The sequence below is a fragment of the Triticum urartu genome, chromosome 6 (assembly GCF_003073215.2).
Source record: "Triticum urartu cultivar G1812 chromosome 6, Tu2.1, whole genome shotgun sequence".
Lineage (NCBI taxonomy): Eukaryota > Viridiplantae > Streptophyta > Magnoliopsida > Poales > Poaceae > Triticum > Triticum urartu.
In genome coordinates, this window is record NC_053027.1 from 98,618,279 (window position 1) to 98,642,818 (window position 24,540).

At 44.1% G+C, this 24,540-nt stretch overlaps 2 pseudogenes; one reads left to right on the plus strand and one right to left on the minus strand.

The window, feature by feature from the left end:
• Nucleotides 1–8,266: 8,266 nt before the first annotated feature.
• On the minus strand, nt 8,267–20,738 carry LOC125516619 (annotated as a pseudogene).
• A 744-nt stretch (nt 20,739–21,482) lies between these two features.
• On the plus strand, nt 21,483–24,314 carry LOC125516620 (annotated as a pseudogene).
• Nucleotides 24,315–24,540: the final 226 nt, after the last annotated feature.

Here is a 24,540-nt window from a genome sequence, read left to right on the forward strand (position 1 = left end):
ATTTTCGTCCCACCTCACCCGGTCTTTTTTGATATTTTTTTGGTACTTCCTCCCACCTCCCTTTCAGCCGTGAAAAACTAAGGAAAACCCCGCGATCGAGTCCCGCACACGCCCAACCTCCCGTCTCACGCTAAGCCGCATAGAACCAAAAAAAACCTCAAGCCGAGTCCCCCGCCCGCCCCCACGCACTCCAGGCCCTAACATCCCGTCGCACCAAGACAGACGAACCAAAAAAATCTACGAATAGTCCGCCGGTTATTTTTCGCTGGTTTTTATTTCGCCTCACCACTTTCGTTGGTTTTATTTCGTCTCCCTCCCACCTGTCTTTTCGCTTCACCACCCACATAAACCCATCAGATTAGTTACCATAAAAAAATCGCAATCAATCAAGTATTGATGATCAGATTAGTTACCATATAAAAAATAAATCGCAATCAATCAAGTATTGATGGGATATTTCCTTATATTGATGTGATTTCCCCTTTTTTATCATCAATCGTCTCTACTGCCTAAAAAATGCGTAGCTTTCCTTTTCGCTTCACCACCCACATAAACCCATCAGATTAGTTATCATATAAAAAATAAATCGCAATCAACCAAGTATTGATGATCGGATTAGTTACCGTATAAAAAATAAATCGCAATCAATCAAGTATTGATGGGATATTTCCTTATATTGATGTGATTTTCCCTTTCTTATCATCAATCATCTCTACTGACTAAAAAAATGCGTAGCTTTCCTTTTCGCTTCACCACCCACATAAACCCATCAGATTAGTTACCATATAAAAAATAAATCACAATCAATCAAGTATTGATGATCAGATTAGTTACCATATAAAAAATAAATCGCAATCAATCAAGTATTGATGGGATATTTTCTTATATTGATGTGATTTTGCGTAGCTTTCCTTTTCCTACCAACCGACCGCGTCCCGTCTCCCTACATCCGCCCTCGTTGCTCTACCTCCCGCACGAAAAAAACCCTCTCGTTTGACCTCCCCCAAACCCCGCATGATGGAAAAACCCAGCCGCCTGCTTCCCCTCCTCTCGACCGCTCCATACGTCCAGATCGCGGCCCCATCCCAATCCTCCTCTCACGTCACGGCGGCCGATGGACTGCCGCCACCACCCTCCTACTCTCTCGCCGCCGCCGTCCTCCCGCTCGCTCACCGCCGCCGTCGCCACCAATCCCGGCGAAGGCGCCGTTGCTGCTATGTCGCCTCCTTTCCCCATCCAAGCCTGACCATGGCAACGGCGCCCTCTCATGTGTTCCGCGGTGAGGTTTGGGGAGGCGCGACCACAATCCAGTAGGGATCTCACCGCGGACCCGTCCGCTGGGATGGGTGTTGCCTCCGTTGCGAATGGGATCGAAGGGAGGGACTACTTCGTCGTCAAGGTCGGCGAGGCAGCGGCCGATTGGGAGCCCGGTTGTGAACATGGGAGTTCGTCCCCATGGAGGCGGCGGCCGTGGAGATTGGATGTGAAGCAACCCCACTTGCCGGTGGTGGAGGCTTGCCGTCCATGTGATCCTTTCTTCTCCCGGTATCCCCATTCCTTGCCTCCCATTACAAAAGCGAGCATAAATGAGAGCATGGGCTGATTTTCATCACTTCATTTCTCATATTTTTAGTTGCTTTTTTGAGATTATACAAGATGCTCCCGATCTGTTTTGTCAAATTACTTGGATCGTCTTATGGAATTGACAGCCATCGCATTTTTCACCTCATGTTATTTCTTAATCCTTGTCCCACTAGGCATCCACTACATGTTTGGTAATGACGTGATGTTGAGGAGGCTAGGAGAAGCTCAGCAGCTTGATCAAGGGCTATCGAGATGGATCTGGGAGCCAAGCAATAGTTCTTCTGTTAAATTTTGGTTATTATCTTTTCTATTGTTACGATTGTGGGATGGTTGATTTTGACTCGGTGTAACATTTGCATTTGTTTCCCCAACTTGTTGGCGTAGATGCGTGGCACTGCGGCAACTAATCAAGAGCGAGGGCAGTGCACATCAGAGCTACGCTGAATGTAGCGAGCCAACCACGAATTGGGTATGTTCACACGAGGGATGGGAGAGGAGAGGAACATTAACATTTTTCATGATTTGGATGAAAATTTCAGTTCATAGTTTCTCCGTACGTGGCAACACACTAACGGTACTCATGGGCTTAGGATGAAAGTAGCGCCAGCAGAATCAGTAGGTTGGATGGGAAGGCGGTTGTTGCCCTTGTCCCTTGGTGCTTGCCTACCGTGGTGGCCTCACTAACTTGCTCATTGTGAATACGAGTTCGTGGGGTCGCGAGTTGCTGCAGATTTGTTTTTATCACTTTTTACAATATTTATTGATGTATCCCTAACTCATCGAGTCATTTTTAGCTTTGATTTCCCATATACGCCAGCCTAAATATCCCATGGTCAGAATATTTGCATGGTTAGTGGACATTGTCCCTTTCTTTCTAATGTTTAATATTTTATATTGCCGATAGAAATAATTTTATCCGCTTGATTTAGGAAGTGCACATAGGTAGGTCAACATATTTTGTAGCTCTTTCGGATGTAAAAGCATATGTTGCATAAGAAATTATTATCTTCCAAGCATACTCACATTTCACTAACAAATAGGGGGAGGTTCAGACTTCAGAGCAATGATAAAAAGGTTTATTCCTCACTCTTTTGTTGGAATTTTAGTTCCAAGTTAACATGATTTCTTATCCGCTTCATAAGTCATGCATCTGCTTAATTAGGTGATAAGTAGGGCTATTGTGGGGTTTGTTTAAACTCCAGCATAAGGAATTCTTGTTTAAGAAAAAAGACTTTTGGCTTCTTTAATTACAAATTGATTGCAACATCGTGTTAGTATGTGATTTCTCACATCTGGTTGTAATATTTGTGAAGACGTGCATTGCACGTGCACTTGGAAGCGGGCTCGTGGCCCGCGCCGGACGGCGCCGACGCTGACCCGGGCCACCTCCTCCACGTATTCTTGGAGCTGTGGCTGACCGATTTACATGAAATTAATTCCTTCAGTTCTGGTGGCAAATATAATACACATAATCCATATTGTTATGCACTAGTGTGTGTGTGTGAAATAGATGGATTATGGTCCCGTACCCAATAAGATGGATATGTGTGTGTGTTAGAGAGAGGGAGAGGGGGAGAGAGAGTGAGGAAGAGGGAGGGAGTGTGTGTGTGTGAGGATTTGATGGTAAAAGAGGTCGCCAATGTCGTAATATTGAACTCTTTAAGTTAACGTGGCCCCGTTGCAACGCACGGGCGTTCTTCTAGTTCATGTAACAACTAACTAATGTCATCATTACATGAGAAACCAATGCATGGGTGTATGTTCACTTTCTCCTTCAAAATTTCTACCCGTAGTCCAAACTATGCAAACAATATACCCCTTCTGACCAACGTGACAAGCCGGACATGGCTATGAGAATGAAATTGTCATTCAGATGAAATAAGTAATGATTTTAACTCATATTTTTTGCTTTTTTATATTAAGAAAATGCACTACAGAATAAAAAATGCTTAACCAGGACTTAAGAAAATCTAATGTTTGTATGACCAGCTCAAGGCGCCATCAGAATTTTGAATAATTTTAAGTCATATTAATTGATTCTTCATTATACCAACTACTACCTAGAAACGTAATAGCTAGCCTGCGGGTGAGGCGTTTCGGATTTAGAGCTTGATGAACTCGAAACTTTCCAAAAATCCAGAATCAATCTTTTAAGTTTCCAAAATACTAAAAATAAATACATAAGTACGTATATAAATAATCATTTTTTGGGAAGGTTAACTAATCTAGACGCATGTAAAATTTTCATTATTAAGTAGGTTTTACGTGATCTATATAAAAAACAAAACCATGTACTTTTATAGTGGATAGTACATATACGTGCTATAGTTACACGATTTTGTTACTTTTCTGTAGATCGCATATAATATTTTTTTGCCATGAAACTTTTCAGACAAGTAGTATGCATTCATATGTATGTGTGTATTATTAAAAAGAATTGAAATCTAACCTTTTTATTTTTGAATTTTTCAAACATCAAGTTCCATAGGCTACACATACGTGCATGCATGTGTTTCAAAGATATAAGCTTTTTTGCGCGGTATACGCATATTATTAAATTTCTAGATGGAATATATATCATGCATGTGTGTAAGATCCCTTGGCTTTGAAGTATTTGTGCATTTCTTACATAGATGACAAATGCGTTGGACTTTCTGTTATAAGCTCCATTTGATTAATAATGCATGGTTATGTAGTGTTCAGGTAGAATTTAGAACATCTGATGCTATAATAAAGGACTACAAAATGAATTTACTCATTTATTTTTTCTTTTTTGTGATATCTTCTAGCATATGTTTATTTTCATTGTCCGGGCCACCCGGATAGTTTGTATGAATACATACAAATAGTTTTTCTAAATGAAAAACAACAGTTACTTAGACTTAGATGGCCAGGCTATACAAACAATTAGAGTGAGATGATATAGTCATGAGTATTTAGAAGCGTGCATGGAAGGTTAACATCCATGATATCGTGCTATCTAGAAACAATATTCACTTCAAATAGTGATGATGCAGATAGAGGAAGATAACATAATATTTACGATTTAATCATTAATGAAATGGCTTGGCGTGGTAGGAAGCAAACATCAGTGCCACAAGCGTCGATGACTTTACCATATACTTACTAAAAATATCCCAGATGTAGTTTGATCATGTTTTCTGTGGACACGTACACACATTCCAACTAAAATATTATTTGTATTTTAAATGATCTATCAAGGGGAGCTGACAATCAACAGTGGAAGAGAGAAATATGAACATTGGTATGGAATTATATGGCATTGCATGGAAGAGCGCCGATTTTTTTCATGGAACAATTCACAAATAACGCAGTAAAAACGTAATTCCAAAATATTATCTCTTTTCCGGATATGCAAAATTTGGCCTTTTTAATATAACTTAACTGCCGATGGAAAAATAGTGGCGGAGATGTTTTTTTACTAAATATAAAAATTAGAGAATGGCACAGAAGATCTGGAAGCATACATATGAATATGAGGATATATGAAAGTGTGCTAATAGATAGTGTTGGAACAGATAACAATGTATGGCTGCAAATAATCAATTTATTCATTTTATCGATAAAAATTCTAAAACAATATTTGATGCAAAGATAAATGAACATGGATGAAAAGGTGAAACCGTGAAATCTGGAGATTAGTACCAAAGCCAATGGTTTCACATGGTGGGATACATGCATTGGTCCTTTTGATATTTCATTGTGGGACAACCATACCATTTGAAACAACTTTTATCAAAAATGTAGCAAAGTTTAACCATATTTTATAATACTATATATTTAAGCTATATTTGTTTATATAAATACATATATAGGAATAAATTGAATGGACAAACATACGTAGAGCAAAACCAGCAAAATAAATAAAGTTGTAAAGGAAGTCTAGCCGCGCAAATGCGCGGGTCACCCAGCTAGTTTTTCATGATTTTTCTCTTTTCCTTTTTATGTTTTGTGTATATATTTTTCTGTTCATTTTGGCTTTTTTTATTTTCTTCTTTCCTTAAGACCAATTTCCATATATAGAAACATATTTTTGGAAAACATGACCTTTTTATATATCCACAAACAATTTTCTTGTATATGTTGTTTTTTAAATAATTCTATATTTCTTTGATCCAATAAATTTTCTTGACATACAAGAATATTTTTTAATGGATTAACATTTTATTTACATTTTGCAAGCATTTTTTTAACATACATGAACACCTTTTAAAATACATCAAAATTTGTTTCCAAGTATAACAACATTTTTATTAACGCACGGATATTTTATGTTCTATATGTGGGTTTTTATAGCACAAGACACTTTTATTGAGACTTTTATATATAACAAACAATGTATTGAGAATTATATAAGAATGTATTTTTTGCGTGAAATGTACTGTGGAGCTAGACAAACACTGGCCCATATATGATCATTGCAGGCGAGCATGTCAGTTGCAACAACGAGGTGTACGTTACTTCTATGCCACATGGATCAGCACTGGTCTTGTTTGTCTGAGCTATGACCATGAGGTAGTTGCGGGGAAAAAGTTGTTGTGCTAAGAGCAACTCTACTAGACATTATATCCATCCGATCGTCATAATAATTGTTATTATCATGATTTTGGCAAAAATTGCCACTAGTAGAGTCACTATACCTGACAATATCGTCATAATTTAGAAAACACCCTTCATATATGGCCTCCCCGTCTTCATATATGATGACTCACGACTGTCTTTCGAAGCACACTCCATATGGTTAGTGCATATAAATCACATGTGGCACGCAGAAAACTTCAGACAACCCCACATGCGATGGCAGGGAGGTTCAGGAAAAAAATGATTTCTCATTGATGAGTAGGTCTCATGACTGTGAACACATCAAATATGAATACTATGAGTTTGCACATAAGCCTAGTAGGCTCTATATATATATACGGGGCATGCTTGATATGGCGGATGGCAATAAAAATATAACGACTTTGCTAGAGTTGCTCTACTAATCATTTACGATGACAGTTATTTGCTTAGTAGTAGAGCTGTACAGTGGTTGTGAGATAACTAAAAGCAACTATATGAATCGAACCACAATTTTTATTATTTGGCTAGCCTTTTTCTTTTCCTTCTTGCAAGGTGACTAGGCAAAGTCTTCCTTCCCTCGATTTTTGTTGGTGAGTCTGTGGATCGCCTCCTCTCTGCTTGGCACTTTGATGTCCCATGTCAATGAGGAGAATCTGGGTGCCTCAACAACGGTTATATAGGGTTTTAGTGTGTGTGTGTGTGTGTGGAGGGGGGCAAGCAGATGACAACACTTCATCTTTGAGTCAGTCTTTCAGTCTTCGGTCCTTCTCGATTTCGTCTGTCGGGATGGATTAGACAGATCTCCGGCGTATATTCCTACCGGCTCATTGAGACGATAGGTTAGGGTTTCTCATTGTGAATACGCAACGACGAGATTTGATGTCAAATTCTTCATATCGATTCAAGAATTTAACGACGATGATTGCGACTATGGGACGCTGGTCCTCGGGGGCACGCGCACACTGTCATCCACAAGGTCAGGTCGCCTGCGGTATGAGAACAACAATAACGAAGCGTCGACGAATCGCTTTGTCCGTGGCACGGTCGTTCAATAGTTTAGATAGACTTTAATAGAATTTTATTATGTTTGGGGTGCTAGGTGTCGTGAATCTTTATTCTGTTGCTGATCCATATTAATTGTCGGTGAGTAATAGATTTGTGTTTTTCCCCTCAAAAAATAAATTGTGACTATTTTTTTAGTCTAAAATAAATTGTAATTATTTGTTGGAAAGCAACTCCGATTTTGTTTTTGAGAAATAGTAACTCCGAAGGTTTTTTTTAGGGAACAGCAACTCCGAAGGTGGACAGGCAGCGGTGCATATGTCGTTTGATTGGGCCTCTTCTGTGTTTTTTTCTGTAAAGCTGTTGTAGAAGCCCAACACAGAGCCTTACCGAGCTTCCTGCTGGGCTGCTATGATGATGCAGTGGAACCCCGCCCCACGGCCCATCTTGCCTCCCTCCCCCCGCCTCCAGCCGCCCATGATTTCCCCGGCGGGCGAAGCCGGGCCTGGGGCAGACGACGCCAGGATCTCCAGCGTGAGGCTCGAGTCCCCCTCTGGTCGCTCCTGTTCGGCACCCCGGAGGAGATGGAGCCCAAGTGGTCGCTGCCCAGGGGATTCTACGTTGGCGCCGAGTACGCCTCCGCGATGGCGGGGGCCAAAGGGGCTCGTCGCCGGTGACGATCTGGGCGCCACCCCCACCCACTGCCGCGCCGGCCTCGGCGGAGTTCGACCCCGCCGCGCCCCATTCCTCGGAAGGCGCCCCAGAGGTGAGGCCGGTTGATCCCGTCGATGACTTTCTAGCTATGCCAGAATCCCCGTCTACTGCGGTGTCTGTAGACATGCCGGAGAAGCTCTAGCTCGTCCATGGTTCCGCGCCGGTGCCGCAGTCTCCGCCGTTCCCACCGGCAGCAAATTAGAACAGAGTGCACCGGTGTGCACCCTTAATTCTGTGCCGTTGCCTCCCGTACCTTCCACAAATGATGTAGATCTGGTGGCGAAGGGTGGTTCTAAGACTTGCTCTCCTTCAGAGAAAATGGCCTCAGCATCCATGGCTGCTGTTGATCTGAATGCGGCCGGGTGCGGTGCCTCAGGTGCCATCAGTACGAATGACACATCATTTCGGGGATCACAGGGGGCTGCAACGACCACGGCGGCGGCAAAACCCACACCGTAGGAACTGGAAGAAGACTCGTGTACAGCATCCATGGCCATTTTCTCTGTGGATTCAGAGCTAGGAAGCGACCTCAGTAGGATAGCATGAGTTGGCCGGTCGCTACGATTGAAACCCTGGCCAGTAAACTCAGTAGGAATTGGAATCGAGAAAATCAGTTGAGCACCCAAATGCCAAATATTCCATGATCAATCCCTCAAAAATAGAAATGCGTTACATAATTAAAGCCTCCGAGACCTTTTGATGCACAAAGGCATGGGCAACAAAGTTTGGCCAGCCTCATCGTGCTGCAGGACCGGCGGCCACCGTTGAAGCCCTGCTAGAGTTAGGCCCCATCCTGAGTGCTGCGCTGCTCTGGTTGACATCGGAGGCGGGCTGGTCGGTGGTGGCGTACATACTAGAGCTTGAGCTGGGATCATTGCTGGTGCTAGCAGTGTTCACGATGCCGTTCGTGTCGCCACTGACGCTGGTGTAGATGGCGCCGCGGCTCTCCTCGAGTTCAAGGCACTCCAGCAACTGCGCCATCACGCGGGTCATCGTCGGTCGCTTCGCGGGAGTTTGTGCCATGCACTCGAGCGCGAGGTCTGCGACCTTCCATACGCCGTTGACATCATAGTCGCCTTGCATGCGTGCGTCCACCACGCCCTCGATGTCCCCAGATGAAAGGCGCTGCTGCACCCACTTGACAATATGAATGGGTTGCGCCTGTGGGGTTTGCACGAACGGAGGCTTCCCCGTGATCACCTCCAGCAACACGACACCAAAGCTGTACACATCGCTCTTTTCAGTGAGCTCCAGGACTGTTGCATACCTGCAGTGCATATGTGCACACATGTGATGGATTTGTGTTACAGTCGTATCCGTCGCATCACTAGAATTTATACTGAATTCTCAACAACTTAATGCAAAAGGAGACATACTCGGGAGCAAGGTAGCCTGGTGTGGAGTTATTTACCCAAAACCACCACACTTGGGGCTAGGGTAACCGGTCAGTACCACATTTAAGCCATGTCACAAAAAACCACCAACTCTGTGACTAATCGGTACCGCGGAGCACTGACTGGCTGTTTTAGCCGCGGAAACAGCGAAACCGACAGGTCGGGCCCACCTGTCGGGTCGACGTGGCGCGGGCTGACGGACGCCGTTAGACGGAGGGGGACGGCCGTTTCCGCGCCCGTGTATTAGGTCACGCCCCTGCCGTTTCGTCCTCCAATCCCCGATTCAGTTTCCCTCCCGCGCGTTCCTCCCGCTCTGCTCATGGCGACCAGCTCCGGCGGCGGCTATGGCGGAGAAGGTCTCGACGGCTCCGGCGGCGGTGGTCATTCTTCCGGTGGCCGCTGCCCGCAATGCGACCCCGTTGGCAAGTTGGGCCCCAACCCCGATGGCGATTCGCATTCGACGGCGGATTGGGGAAAAGCTGTCCTGCCGCCACCGTCGCAGCATGCGGAGGAGGCAGAGAAGGATGTTGCGGACGCGGAGAAGGCGTCGGCGGCGGCTGATTCGTTGGGGGAGGAAGTACCCCCCGGGCATCCATCTCCACTCAGGTAAATCTCAGTGCAAAAACCTAGGGTTAGGGTTCTAGCAATACTGCTTAGTTAGAGTATTCAGTTAGTTAGGATGCCTAGGGTTACTTCTAGCAATACTGCTTCGTTGGGGGAGGAAGCTCCTATGCCTAGATGAAGTTTTTTCTTTGTTTTTTCTGAATTACTAAATGTATCATAGTTTATTCTGCATTTGTTGGCTCTTGTGGCATAGATCTTATTGCTGTTACTTTGTTTTATATGTGAATATGTCATAGTTTTTATTGTGGCACTCAAAATGTCATGATCATGAATTTGATTTGTGTTCTGTAGGCTTGAAAATGTTACTGAAAATGTCATGGTCATTAATATATTTTAATATGTTTTGTGTTTTGTAGGCCTGAGGAGCCATGGTCATTATATTTTCAGTTTCCTTCTAAAGATGCTGCCAAAAAATATGCCCTTGTGAAGATGTATGAGAGAGACATCTCTTATGGCAGTTTGCTTAATGTGATGGTCAGAAATGAATATGGAAGTGATGACAGTATTTGCTACTTGAGGAAGGATTGCACAGGGCTGCAAGGGATTACTTTCGTCAGAAACAACACTGAAGTGGATGAGATGATAAAGCAGTTTAAAAACAGTCAGACACTGTGTTTGTATGTTAAAAGAGGGGAAATTAGATATGAAGCAAGCACCAGTTAACAAAAGTGCAGAAGATGAAGAAGTGGACCCAGATGAAACAATTGAAGATTTAACAGTGGACCCACCAGTTGTATTTGTTGTTAATGAGTCAGGTGTTGTGCACAAAACAAACACTGATCATGTTGGCTCATCATATTTTCTTGGTACACAAGAAAGTGTGAACTATATGCCAATAAAATCAGTTCCTCCACCATGCCAGTTACTGCTTGGGACACAAGATCACCCAATTGAGCCAGAGATGGTAGATGCAGATGAGGAAAATAATGCATTGCAGCAGGTTAACACTCAAGTTAGTGTTAATTATGCAGATTTCCAGTTTGATACAGATGAGGAAGAGCATGCAGGAAATAAGGACACATCTGATGAAGATGATGACTCAGTATTTGATGAAGACTTTGTAGCTCATGAAGACCTCTCAGATGCAGATTCAGATTCCATGGACTATGAAGAAGAAGATAATGTAGCTAGAGAAGAAGAACAGAGGATGAAAGTGGACAGTGATCTGAAAGACACAGTTGCTGATATTAAGAGGAAGAGATCTCAATACATGAGCAGTACACACTGTGAAGGAGACGCAGACCCTGAAGATTTATATGACATAGACTTGGAGGAAGAGGATGATGACTGTCAAGAGATAGCAGTTCCTGAGCCTGTTCAGAAGAAGATAAAGAGGCCTGGGCCTACTAGTAGGTCCCACTCTAGTGCTAACAGAAGCATGAATGAGGACTGGTATCCATCTTTAGAAGAGGATGATACATGCTTTGAAGCTGATGATGATGGCAATGAACCTATGTCTTTTATAATCCCCTCTGGTAGAAAGAGCAGAGCTAAGAAAAGACCACCTAGGGTCTGGTATGATGAGGGCAGGCTGCATCCAGAGCAACAATTCCAGCTTAGGCTTTGTTTCATAGATGTGTACCAGTTTAGAGAGGCTCTTGTGAATTTGCATGTGAAACAACTTAGAAGATACAAATATCACAGAAACTGCAGTGATAGGGTAATAGTGTGTTGTGATGGAGAGGGCTGTCAGTTCCACATGGTTGCAGCAAAGATCAGTAATGAGCCCACTTTCTGCATTAAGAAGATGGTATTGGAGCACACCTGTCCCACCCAATCTGACAAGACAAGGGTCAGCTCCAAGTGGCTTGGCAACAAAATGCTTGGAACTATCAGATCAGACCCCAACACTACTATACCTGCTATAGTTGACAAGGTAAAGAGGCAGTTTGGTGTTGAGGTGCCCAAGATGATGGCATGGAGAGCAAAGAGGAAAGGAAAGGGGATTGTGCTTGGAGATCACAAGAGGCAATATAAGAGGCTGAGAGATTTTTTGGAGACTGTGAAGGCTACAAATCCTGGATCAAGATGCATTGTGAGTACTGTGAGTGGAAAAATAAGAGAAAACCCAACTGCAGGACCAAGGTTTCATGGTCTTTTTTTCTGTTTGAATGCATGTGTTGAGGGATTTTTGAATGGATGCAGGCCATTCATAGGCCTAGATGGTTGTTTCATTAAGTTAACTAATGGGGCACAAATACTAGCTGCTACTGGAAGGGATGCAAACAACAATATGTACCCCATAGCATTTGGAGTGGTTGGAGTTGAAGACACACCAAATTGGTCATGGTTTTTGACTCAACTCAAATATGCCCTAGGAGGGACTGAAGAGGGAAAATTTGGGAAGTACACATTCATGTCTGATAGACAGAAGGTGAGTTTATCTACATCGTCACTTGTCCCTAAAATAGTACTCTAATTAGGTCATTAATTTGTTTAGTTAGTTATGCATTTAGTGTATTTAGTCTAATTAGTTCTGCATTTAGTGTATTTAGTTCATTAATTTATTGAACACTTACACTAGTTGGCATGTGTATAGTGGTCAAGGTAGCCTAGGGTGACCCTTATGGGCCACCATAGCCCAACCAACCTCCCACCTACCCTAGTTGGCATGTGTCGAGTGGTAACGCATCTTGTCGATACTTCGGTCAAGATAGCCTAGGGTGACCTTTATGGGCCACCATAGCCCAACCAACCTCCCACCTACCCTAGTTGACATGTGTCGAGTGGTAATGCATCTTGTCGACACTTCGGTCAAGGTAGCATAGGGTGACCCTTATGGGCCACCATAGCCCAACCAACCTCCCACCTACCCTAGTTGGCATGTGTCGAGTGGTAACGCATCTTGTCGATACTTCGGTCAAGATAGCCTAGGGTGACCTTTATGGGCCACCATAGCCCAACCAACCTCCCACCTACCCTAGTTGACATGTGTCGAGTGGTAATGCATCTTGTCGACACTTCGGTCAAGGTAGCATAGGGTGACCCTTATGGGCCACCATAGCCCAACCAACCTCCCACCTACCCTAGTTGGCATGTGTCGAGTGGTAACGCATCTTGTCGATACTTCGGTCAAGATAGCCTAGGGTGACCCTTATGGGCCACCATAGCCCAACCAACCTCCCACCTACCCTAGTTGGCATGTGTCGAGTGGTAACACATCTTGTCAATACTTCGGTCAAGATAGCCTAGGGTGACCCTTATGGACCACCATAGCCCAACCAACCTCCCACCTACCCTAGTTGGCATGTGTCGAGTGGTAACGCATCTTGTCGACACTTCGGTCAAGGTAGCCTAGGGTGACCCTTATGGGCCAACATAGGACAAGCTACAACAATTAAATTGAATTAAATCAATGTAATATTAAATCAATATGATATTACTACAACAATTAAATTGAATTAAAATTTGTTTTGATAATTTATTTCATTTTAACAAATTCAAAATCCTTTGCAGGGTCTGTTGAATGCAGTCACAACAGTCTTTCCCAACTGCCCTCATAGGTACTGCTTGAGGCACATTTATGCCAACTTTCAGAGAGCAGGATTCAGAGGAGAAGACTTGAAGAAATGCATGGATGCAGCTGCATATGCTTACACTGAACATGACTTTCAGTTGGCAATCGAGAGCATGAAGGCTGAGTGCAAGGCTGCTTGGGAGTGGATGTCAAGGATTCCTCCAAAAGCTTGGTCAAGACATGCAATGGATACTAACTGCAAAACTGATCTGGTTGTCAATAACTTAAGTGAAGTTTTTAATAAGTACATACTTGATGTAAGGAACAAGCCAATTGTCACCATGATCAATGGGATCAAGGACAAACTTCTGGTAAGGTATCAGCAAAAGAGAGAGGGTGGACTAGTTTCAAGATGGGAAATTGCACCAACTTATGTTGAGAGGTTAGAGACGAACAAGAGATATGCAAGGGACTGCAAATCATTGATAGCTGGACCAGGTCTTTTCCAAGTGAGTAGTGGGGATAAGACCTACTCTGTTGACACTAATCTGAAAACATGTGGTTGTAAGAAGTGGGACATCTCTGGAATTCCTTGCAACCATGGTTGTTCTGCCATCTACAGGTCCAAACAACTACCAGAGGACCATGTAAATATTTTCTTCAAAAAGGCTATGTACTTGGAGTCATACAAGCCTATCATTTACCCAGTTCCTGGTCCTGATTGTTGGGTGAAAACTGCAACTCCTGACATTGACCCACCTCAGTTCAAAGAAGACAAGAAGGGACCAGCAGAAGAGAAAAGGAAGAAAGGCAGGTTTGAGCCTCCTCAAGCAAAGCAGACATCAAGAATGGCTACAATAACTTGTAGTAACTGCAAGTTGCAGGGCCACAAATACACAAGTTGTGCAAAGCCATTGAGGCCAGATCTGCAAATTAGGAAGAACAAACACATGGTATGTTATTTTTGACTTCCTTCTCTATCTCATCACTCATTAAGTATCACTGAAATTTATCCAACAAAAATAATTGCAGGAAAACAGGACAGCCCCTGCATGGCAGCAAGGGGGAAGCTCAACATCTGGTACAACAACTCCTAGGGGTGCAAGCTCTACATCTGCTTCAAGGGGATCCGCCGCTGCTGCTGCTTCAAGGGGCAAATCTGCTAGAGCTGCTGCTACATCTGCTAGAGCTGCTGGTTCATCTGCTAGAGCTGCAAATTCTTCTCCTTCTGGTGCTGGTACTGCTGCTGCAAGGAGAGGTGCAAAAACAGGTGCAAGAAGCTTCAATCCTCCAAGAACTACTGCAGAAGCTTCAACTAGCCAGCCAACAGGAAATAGGCCGAAAAGGGCAAGATACATGAGCAAAAGGATGGAGGGGTACTTCTATGCCAGTGGGAACTACTGAGAGTTCTTGTTTGACTATGTATCCAAGTGCATGTGTGCTCCATCAGGCACTAGAGCACTTTATCTATGCCAACACTAAATTTGAACTTATGTAATGCTGTGTTGAACCTATGTGTGCCACTATGAACTACTGTTGTGTAATGTTATGCTAAACCTATGTATGGATCTTGGTTTTATGCTATGAGGAACTACTATCTATTATTCTTGTGTATTGCTATGTTGGCTTGCTTCAATCATCATGTACCTATCTACAATTATGTTCTTGCACTGCTATATTTACTCTGTACTGCTATGTTGTTTGCACTCCCTGATCATCACATTATGTGCATAATAATAATGAAAGTTCCTGGTATACTCATGCCATAAGTTACTAGTATTTCAAATTTTTCTGTGCACAATAATTTGACTATCATACCAGTTTCACCTGGAGTGAAGTAAATATAATAGAGTACTCAATATGATACAAGAGATAGCACTATAAATTAAGTTCAAATTCATGCCATAAGTTCAAAATCTAGACTTGCAGATAAACTACATAATTCAGTACAAATTTAACCATTACAACAGTACAATGCACTTCTAGTAGGGCTGGTTATTCAGTGCAACAGAGCACAACTACACCAGTACAATGCCACATTACATAATTAAAATTCATCAGATCTCCTTCAACTTCTTGATCTTGTCCTTGTAGCCATGCTTCTGTTTCAGCAAATCAGAGATGATATACTCTAGCTTTTTCTTCTTTTCCTTTAGTTGGTCTCTCTCTACCACAAGCTTGTCCCTCTCCTTCTCTGCCTTTGCCCTGAGTAACTGATGTAGGTTTGTGCAACCATGGTCTGCCAGCTTCTTCTTCTCCATCTCCTCTTTCAGATCATTGAGAGCCAACCTAGTATTGCCCAGCTCAGTAATAGCATCCTCCTTGTCAGCCACCATTTTTGCAAAATCAAGTTTGAAAAATCTCAGCTCTTCTTCCATCTTCCTCTTTTCTCCAACTAATTTGTAATTCTGATCACCAAGCTGAACATTGTCTCTCACCCTGTCATTGATTTCTTTGTCATACATGCCCCACAATTCAGTTAGGCAGAACTGCATAGCCACTGACCACTCAGGGTCTATCCACTCCAGATAGTTGCACTTTAGTTCAGCCTATAATTCAGAAAAAAAATATTGTCAATCATACTACACAAGAGAGCCTATCAAATTAATATGTGTTGTCAATAAGAAAGCCTATCAAATTGTGTTCATTTAAATGCACAAACAATTAAGAAAGCCTATCAAATTAATATGTGTTGTCAATAAGAAATTTTTGTCACTTTTAACAACATATAAACTAAATATATGTTGTCATTAGTAAGTACAAAATTTAGTGCTGGCACTAACAATGTTGTACACTAGTTGTACACTACTTAATTATTTGAGCAAATTACACTGCCATAGCATAATTTCTTACTGGCACTAACAATGTTGTACACTACTTAATTATTTGGAGCAAATTACACTGGCGTAGCATAATTTACTACTGTAAGAGCATAATTAAATCCAACTGTGGGCGATGACAATTGTTCACACTAATAAGCAGAGCAAAATTTCCTTCTGGCATTTGAATGGAGCAAAAACTAACTAAGGTTAACTAAATACAGTACTAACCAACATACCTTCTCCTCAGCGCAAGCAAGAAAACGTCGGCCAGTGTCCGTAGATTCAAATGCTACTAGCCTGAGGCAAGGCTCGCGATGCAGACAGCGAGAGGAGAGCTCATGAGCAATGCCACTCCATTCATAGCATGGGATAGTCCTAGGAAGCTCAAAACCAAAGAGATTGAAGAAATCAGCGACTTGGTAAGAAATCCCCAACTCAAGAACCCTAACCCTAAATGTTGGAATCCCCAAATGAACGTACCTGGCTAGTCACTGACTCGTCGTCCGAAGAAGAAGAGCTTGACCCCTCGCTCCAGGAAACCATGGCGGACCGGCGGACGGCAGCGAGACGACGGTGGCGGCGGCGGCGGCGGTCGTCGAGGTCGAGACAGAGGGGTCGGATGTGCTCTGGTGCGGTCTGGTCCGACGAGCGACCCGCACGGCCCACTAATACACGGTCGCGGAAACGGCCGTCCCCCTTCGTCTAACGGCGTCCGTCAGCTCGCGCCACGTCGACCCGACAGGTGGGCCCGACCTGTCAGTTTCGCTGTTTCCACGGCTAAAACGACCAGTCAGTGCTCCGCGGTACCGATTAGTCCCAGAGTTGGTGGTTTTTTGTGACATGGCTTAAATGTGGTACTGACCGGTTACCCTAGCCCCAAGTGTGATGGTTTTGGGTAAATAACTCCCTGGTGTGCCAACCACCCTGGCTGTGGATACATGGGTATCACCGTCCTGATTGAAAGCCTTCATCAAGCCAAAATCAGCAACCTTAGCTTTTAGATTTGCATCCAGTAGGATGTTTGACGTCTTCACATCCCGGTGTATGAAAGGCGGGCTACATGCCTTGTGCAGATACTCGAGCCCTGCATGCACATCATACCATTGACATTGGCTACTACAATATGGAGTCTCTGTCTCCAGGTTAAACATCCATCATTGTGATCTCTCCCTGCAGAACATGGTGAGTGTTAGCATTGGGGAACTTGAAAATGGAGATTCCAAATGCTCCTAGAGTTGAAATGACCTCTGAGTTTATGTTGGAGGTCTCCTTCGGACATATACTCATATACAAGGGCCATGTACTCCCCATCCTTGCAATAACCAATCAAGCTGACTAGATTCCTGTGATGAATCCCTGTTAAGTTTTGTGCCTGAGCCAGAAGAAAACAGATTAATTAGATACTGTCCAAACGAATCTAGGTGACTATTGACATGCTCGATCATGCATTACCTCTGTCAAGAACTCTTTTACACCCTGATTGGAAGATTGAGACCGCAGCTTGACTGCAACTTGAGTACCATCCTCCAAGAAGCCATCATAGACAAGACCAAACCCTCCTTCCCCGAGCACTCGCCGGAAGTTGGATGTTACCACCTTCAGTTCCGTGTATGTGAATCGACGATTGCGCGATTGCACGTCACTCTCATTATGTATATTTGCTGGTCCTTCATATGGAAATTAAGAACGAAACAGTATTACCCACCATGGCATCATCACCATTGCTTGCGGTTTCAGATGGACATGGGTAGAACAGTTGTTGTGTTAATGCCAAATGTCTCTTAGGCTCACCTTGGTTTCTTCCCATTATGAAAAAGAGTAGTAGTGCCACTAGTCCTACTACAACCACAGCGGCCACTATAACAACAATGTAGCTGGTGGTTTTAGAGTTTCGGTGATCTTTTGTAGGCTGGCAAGAAGTACTGTTGCTGCAAAGGTTTGAACTTTGGTCGTATCTATTAAAAAGAAGAAACCATTAGCATGGTGTTGGAAAAAATAAATGGCATCAGAAACATATAGTATGATGGATTAACCTTAGAGTTAGGTTGCCATCTTGAATTCGTATCAGAAGGCCGAACGGTATCGTTCCACTAATCTTGTTGCCCGTCAAATCTCTGAAGGAACCAAATAGTTTTGATATTAGAGGAAAAGTGCCGTAAGTATACACAATACTAACACACTCACATTGGAAGGACACGTATAATTTTTGGAGTCACCACTTTGATTAACAAAAATCAAAGGGATTATTTTTAGAGTCAATTGCGAAAATGGATAGTATGGAGGGTAGTAGGCACATCAATCTTAATATTGTTCCAACTAAAATACTACTACCTCTAGTCCTAAATATAATACGTTTTTGCAGTTCAATTTGAACTGCAAAAACTTCTTATATTTAGGAACAGAGGGTGTACTAGATATCAAAATTAGCATGATTCAGAAGTACTTACAGTAGCACGAGAGAGGGTAGCTGTGAAAGACCATCAGGAATTGATCCTGTCAAGTTATTATGTGACAAATCCCTGATATATGACAACATGCACAATATGTGAACTGCACTACCAAAATTCATTGTGAAAATGGATTCAAAATACCACACTTACAGGTACTGGATAGCTTTGAGATTGGCGAAGTAGGATGATATATCACCACTCAAACCACCAAATGACATGTTTCTGTAGAAATGCATGGTGGTTTAGACAGCACAATTGTATGTTTAACTCATTTTATGACAAATATATGCAGACTTACACGCTTGTGATTCTCTGAGGTCTGGAAATGGGATAGCTACAGTTCAGTCCAGCCCACACTAGATTCTTCGGGGCGCATGGGTCACCCACCCAGTTCTTGATCAACCGGTACTTAGCCTTAATTGCAGTGATGGCAGATACTATTTTTTCAGTAACACACAAGCAGAAAAATAAATAGCGCAAGTCAGCTCATCCACATCTATGTATATGAGTAAGAAAATTCTAGTCATCAACTGACAGCGGTATGATCGGTTGGCTTTCATCATGGATATATTTTGAATTCCCTTGCTTATTTTTTTCTAAATTATATGGAGGCGCAACTTTTTCTTGGTATAATATGATATAATGATATGAGTATGATTCCGTACTCACCATCCTGAGCGTCGGTCCCAACCCCGGCGGTGGAAATAGGGGTGAAAAGCTCGGCGGCGTTGATGAACGGCGGCAGTATTGTGGAGTTGATTTCCATGATTGGCCGAAGTGTTGTGGCGTTGGCGGCTCCTAGTATGACGAGGTTCTCCTTGGGGCTGATGAACGGGATGGGTCGTCCGGTAGTCCTGGAGACGATGCAGTGGTGACAAGGTAATCAAAGTCGCCTATGAGCCACGAAGCAGATGAGTTGGGGCGCTTGAGGCTGATGAGGAACACGCGCCGCTCCTGCTTGCTGTCCACGGTCTCCAGCTCCGCCAAATAGAAGACAGGCAGGAGCCTGCAATGGGTACGTACGTGCAAATTACCACTTACCCAAATGCAAGCTTTTGGTTGAAACTTGAAGTCGCAATTCATGCTATGCTGTGAAGTACTACTGCTAATATGAAAGGATTTTGGCTGGATCATGTGCGCACCCAGGCATGGGGTAGACGTGGTTGGGCTCGGCGTCCCAGGGGAACCACATGACGTTCCTGGTGGTGTTGGTCGGCCGGACGGCAGTCTGCATCACCACCGAGGGCACGTCATAGAGCGGCTTGCGATCCTCCACCTCCATGGCCACCTTGGAGGACGTCAAGATGGTAGTCCATTGGTCCTCCGGGTTGGTGCACGGGACCCATGCACGGTCGTACGTGTCGTCCGGGTACCTGATCAGATCGGCGGCGCCGAAGTTGTGCCGGGCGACGAGCACCAGCCCCTGCGTCGCGTTCGCCTGTGGGTACAGCGTGTCCTTGAGCGGCCTCAGCTCCAGCGACGAGATGAAGGGCGTCCCGGACCGCGTGTTCACCAGGCAGACCTGCACGGAGTCGTCCGGGACGACGGCGATGACCTCCGCAACGTGCACCGCGTCAGGTTTCGTGATGTTCACCGTCTTCCAGAAGTTGACGCCGACGTAGAGGTCGAAGATGGGGGGCTTGTTGAGACCGTCGTAGTCGCCGTACATGAAGGTGGCCCGGACCAGGTACTTGGACGTCCCGGCTACGAAAGATGGGAGGGCGTAGCAGCCGCGCCGCCCCGGCGGGCCGGGGAAGCTGCGGAGGCTGAGCACCTGCCGGTGGCTTCTCCGGTGGGACTGGTCGATGTACTCGGCCGAGACGTTGTAGTTGGAGCCGGCGTCGATGAAGCCGGCGTCTGAGGTGTAGGTCAGCTCGGTGGCTCCGTCAACGTAGCTGCTCTGCTCTGAGAGGCCGCAGTCGATGCTGATGAAACCTGAGAGCATGGACATGATGCTTGAGCCTTTGCCTGCCTGCCTGCGAGTTGAATTAGCATAACGTACGAGATGTTGGGGCTCAATACCAGTGCTGTCGGGCGCGCTCTGGCCACCAACATGAGAGACGCCGCCGGCCAGGGAGAGCAGCAGCAGCAACCACGGGGCCGCCATTGCTCTCCGCGATGATCGCTCCAGTTCACGGCGACAACGTGCTGACATGGCACAACCTGTCCACCCAGAACTTAAGAGGGGTGCTAACTAGGACAACAAAGTACATGTTCCGCGACATATAAGTAGAGCCTTCACCCAGAGTCATGCAATGCAACCAAAGGCGCTTGGGATGAGCGGTTAGCCATCTCAAGATCAAAGAGTCATGCAGCCAATATACTTGCACGTACATGTGATACTAAACCTTATCATTTGACACACAATTATATGTCTATTCAGCTCAAGTCAAACCACCCCATCCAATGGCTAGCTTGCAGGCACACCTCCAAACTATTGGCGCCAAGGTCAACGTTGCGCAAGAACGGAACAAGTAAGCAGATTGGTCCATGATTAGCGGGGTATAGAGTAGAAAAATACGTAATGTAATGCTAAGACAAACATGCCAACCATGGAAGCCAGCCACCCTGGCTTAGGTTGACTCGTTGCTGGGCCAACTAGCCGTTCATCACACCGTACCAGGTATACTCTATTTCGTCCCAACCAAAGCAACTCATGAAGCACACAAGTCTAAACTAATTATCTCTGTATGTTTCACTCTGGAGGGCGGTGACGAACTGCAGCCGCGGTAGCGGAGATCAACAGCGGCAATCATGGTGGTGTGGCGGAGGCGGTGAGCGGCGGCAGTTTTGCGACGCGGACTGGTGGCTCGGTTGCCCGGCACCGGCCGTGGATCCGGATTCCTGCGGCATGGCGGGTGAGGAGTCCCCTGGCTTTTGATGGCTTGAGCTGTCAGCACGAGTCATATCTTGCTGTGTGAACTATGCGTGACTTATGATGTTGTTGCTGTTGAACATCTGTACAACTATCTTAATTGATGTGTTGCTGTCGGCCATATCTTGCTGCTGATCCTGGCTATTGACCATGTGTTGTTGTTGGTCTTAAATCATGTGGGTTGTTCCTGTGAAGTGCTCTGTGATCAAGTTTTGATCATTTTCTAAATTCACATAAACCTGCGATGTTCTGGTACGGTCTTGCAATTTAAATTGTTGTTGTAAGACCAAACTGATGCTTGTCATTTCCTTTGCAAAATGTGTGCAACATCAAAGGTTCACTACCAAGAACAACTCACAGAAAATTCTACTCAACTTCAGCAACCAATCATTAAAATCTCACTGCCTACATCATCACTTAATATGCATTCTTTGAAGGAAATAAATAGGCCACAATGCATATGCCAACAATCATCAGAAATGCCCATGTTACCATCAGCTTGGTTAGATGCGCCACCCTCTTCTCTAAACGATGAGCTTTGAGCCAACTTCGTTCTAGCCCAACATGTAGTTCCTCGAAAGCATGTTAACACGATCCGGAGGAGGAGGGTCAACCCAAACAGCCAATTCACATTCATCAGGAAGCTGCAACATCAATAATCTCATCAAAATGCAATCTTGGCAACAATGTAAGGCAAAACAGAGAAAATATATGTGAATTACATCATGTGGGCAACCAAGGAAACGTCTCCCTGTGCTTGCTCCTCCCCAGGCGCACAACGAGCGGGAATGAGCCCGTGGCCCGGGCACCGGTGTTTGGAACACATCTCAAGCCTGCAAAAGCTTGGATCCGGCATGTAGAACTCGGAGGAGAACCGCACTATCCCGACCCCATCGACCTACGATCGATAAATTCCCCTAACTGAGTTCAAGCCCTAATGAAAAATTCACAAACCAGATATGCAAAACTTACCTCCCCGGCGGCCGAAGAGCTCGCGGACGACATGCCCTAGTTGCACATCCGCGCACCTAACGTGCGACATCACTCCCTGAGCCCCAGATAAATTTCGTTGCCGCCGGTGTTTCACCTCACCCCCGTCCATGCGCCTTCGCGAGGTAGAAGAAAGAGTGAGGAGATAACGTTTGGTGAGGGCCCATGTGTAAGAAGCAAGGGTAAAAATGTCCAATTGACGCCCAGTTACCGGTCAAAGGTCATTGACCCAACGAAAATGACCCGGGGGGGGGGGGGGGGGGGGGGGGGGTTCTGCAAGGGCCATATACGAGATGGGTATTTTTGAGCATAATCGAATTTTAGGGGCAAATCGTAGGTGGGGGTTCAAGTTAGGGGGAGAAATGGAATTGTCCCTCAAAAATACAATAAAAATTTCACCTAGAAAATCCATTTCTACTGTATTTTAAAATTAGTTGTCACAAAAGCGTGAAACTTTCCCAGATTCTTGGTTTAGTAGTTTTGATTTTACATATTTTTTCAAAATTTCCTGACACTCTGATTTTTGGTCAATTCGGTCAAATACATGCCACATATGCCAATACCACCTTTAGGCCAAGTGAGGGGGTAATTTAAATGGATTTGAGAGTTCAGGGTTGTTTTCTAACTGGTATTAGAGTTTAGGGTTGCAAATTAAACTAAAGCATGAGTTCAAGGTTGAAATATGCACTTCTCTCTTGTTCTTTTGTCATATGTTTGCCATGTACTGTAAGTGGGAGTGGCAGTGGCAACCATGATGCCAATGCAAGTAGATCCCAAAGATCTTGGAAAGGTATTAATATGCTTTCTTGTTTGTACTATGCAAATGGAACTATGATCTTGATTTGCCCAGTTCAATTAAAGTGATGTTGTTTCTAAATTTGCAATGTAGGACTTACAGAAAATAACATGTATAACACTTGGAACCATGTATGGGCGTATTACGAGGTATTTGATTGGATGTACTGCAGCCAAAATTACAAAGGTGGAGGTGCAACACGTGTCGCGAAGCACCTTGGTGGTATTATAGGTAATGTGAGGGTGTTCCCAAATGTGCAAAGAAATGTGAGAGATGCAATGAGGGAGTACCAGGATGAATTAAAGAGGAAGAAAAGAGAAACAAAATTGTAAACTGAGAATAAAAAAAATACCATGGAAGTGCTGTATCAAAGAGGAGGGGTGATTAACGTAGCAGATGATGAAGAAGAAGAAAATCATATGTCAATTAGAGAGGCATTGCATGACCCAAATGTCTCTCGCAAAGTAGAAGGAGGGTTGGGAGGGGCAGCGTGGGTGATGTGTGGGTTTCTATTGGTAAAAGGAGTATCACCTCCATTTTGACAAGGAATTATCCAGCAACAAAATATCTATGCATCCTAAGATCAATACTGCTTTGGATCCTAATTCGAGAGATATACTTGGCCTATCTTGGTCCAAGTTTTTTCAGGCCAATGACATTGTTGTACTAAAGTTGATTGCCCATAATTTCGAGCTGATGTGAAGATCACTCAATAATTAAGGCCTATTCCTATACCAAATGCGAAGGAGCCTGATGGGAGATATCTTGAGGCCAACTATGATGAAGCTACTTTGTTTCTTCAAAAATTCAAATAAGATTGAAAGTACTTTGGTGTGACTCTTATGTACGAGTCTTGGACCGGACCTATAGGAATGGGCGTCATAAACTCCATGGTGTATTGTAATACACGAATGTTTTTCCTCAAAACCATTCATACATCGAGCCAAACTCAGAATTTAGGTTACTTCCTCCTCCTCTTCTTCACATTTACTTTCTTGCACTCTTATAATTCTTGCTTCTAGAAATACTTGGATCTGTTCTATAATTATCTTATATTCTTATAATACTTGCTTCGTTCTAATTTGGTATATACATTTTACATGTGTTCTTACAATACTTGCTTATGTTCTTATTAGGTATATGTATTTTACATATCCATAGAGAGATTGGAAAGGTTGTAGAGGAGATGTGCCATGAGCATATAGTTCAAATTGTAACTGAAAATGGGTCGTTATAAGACAACTTGCG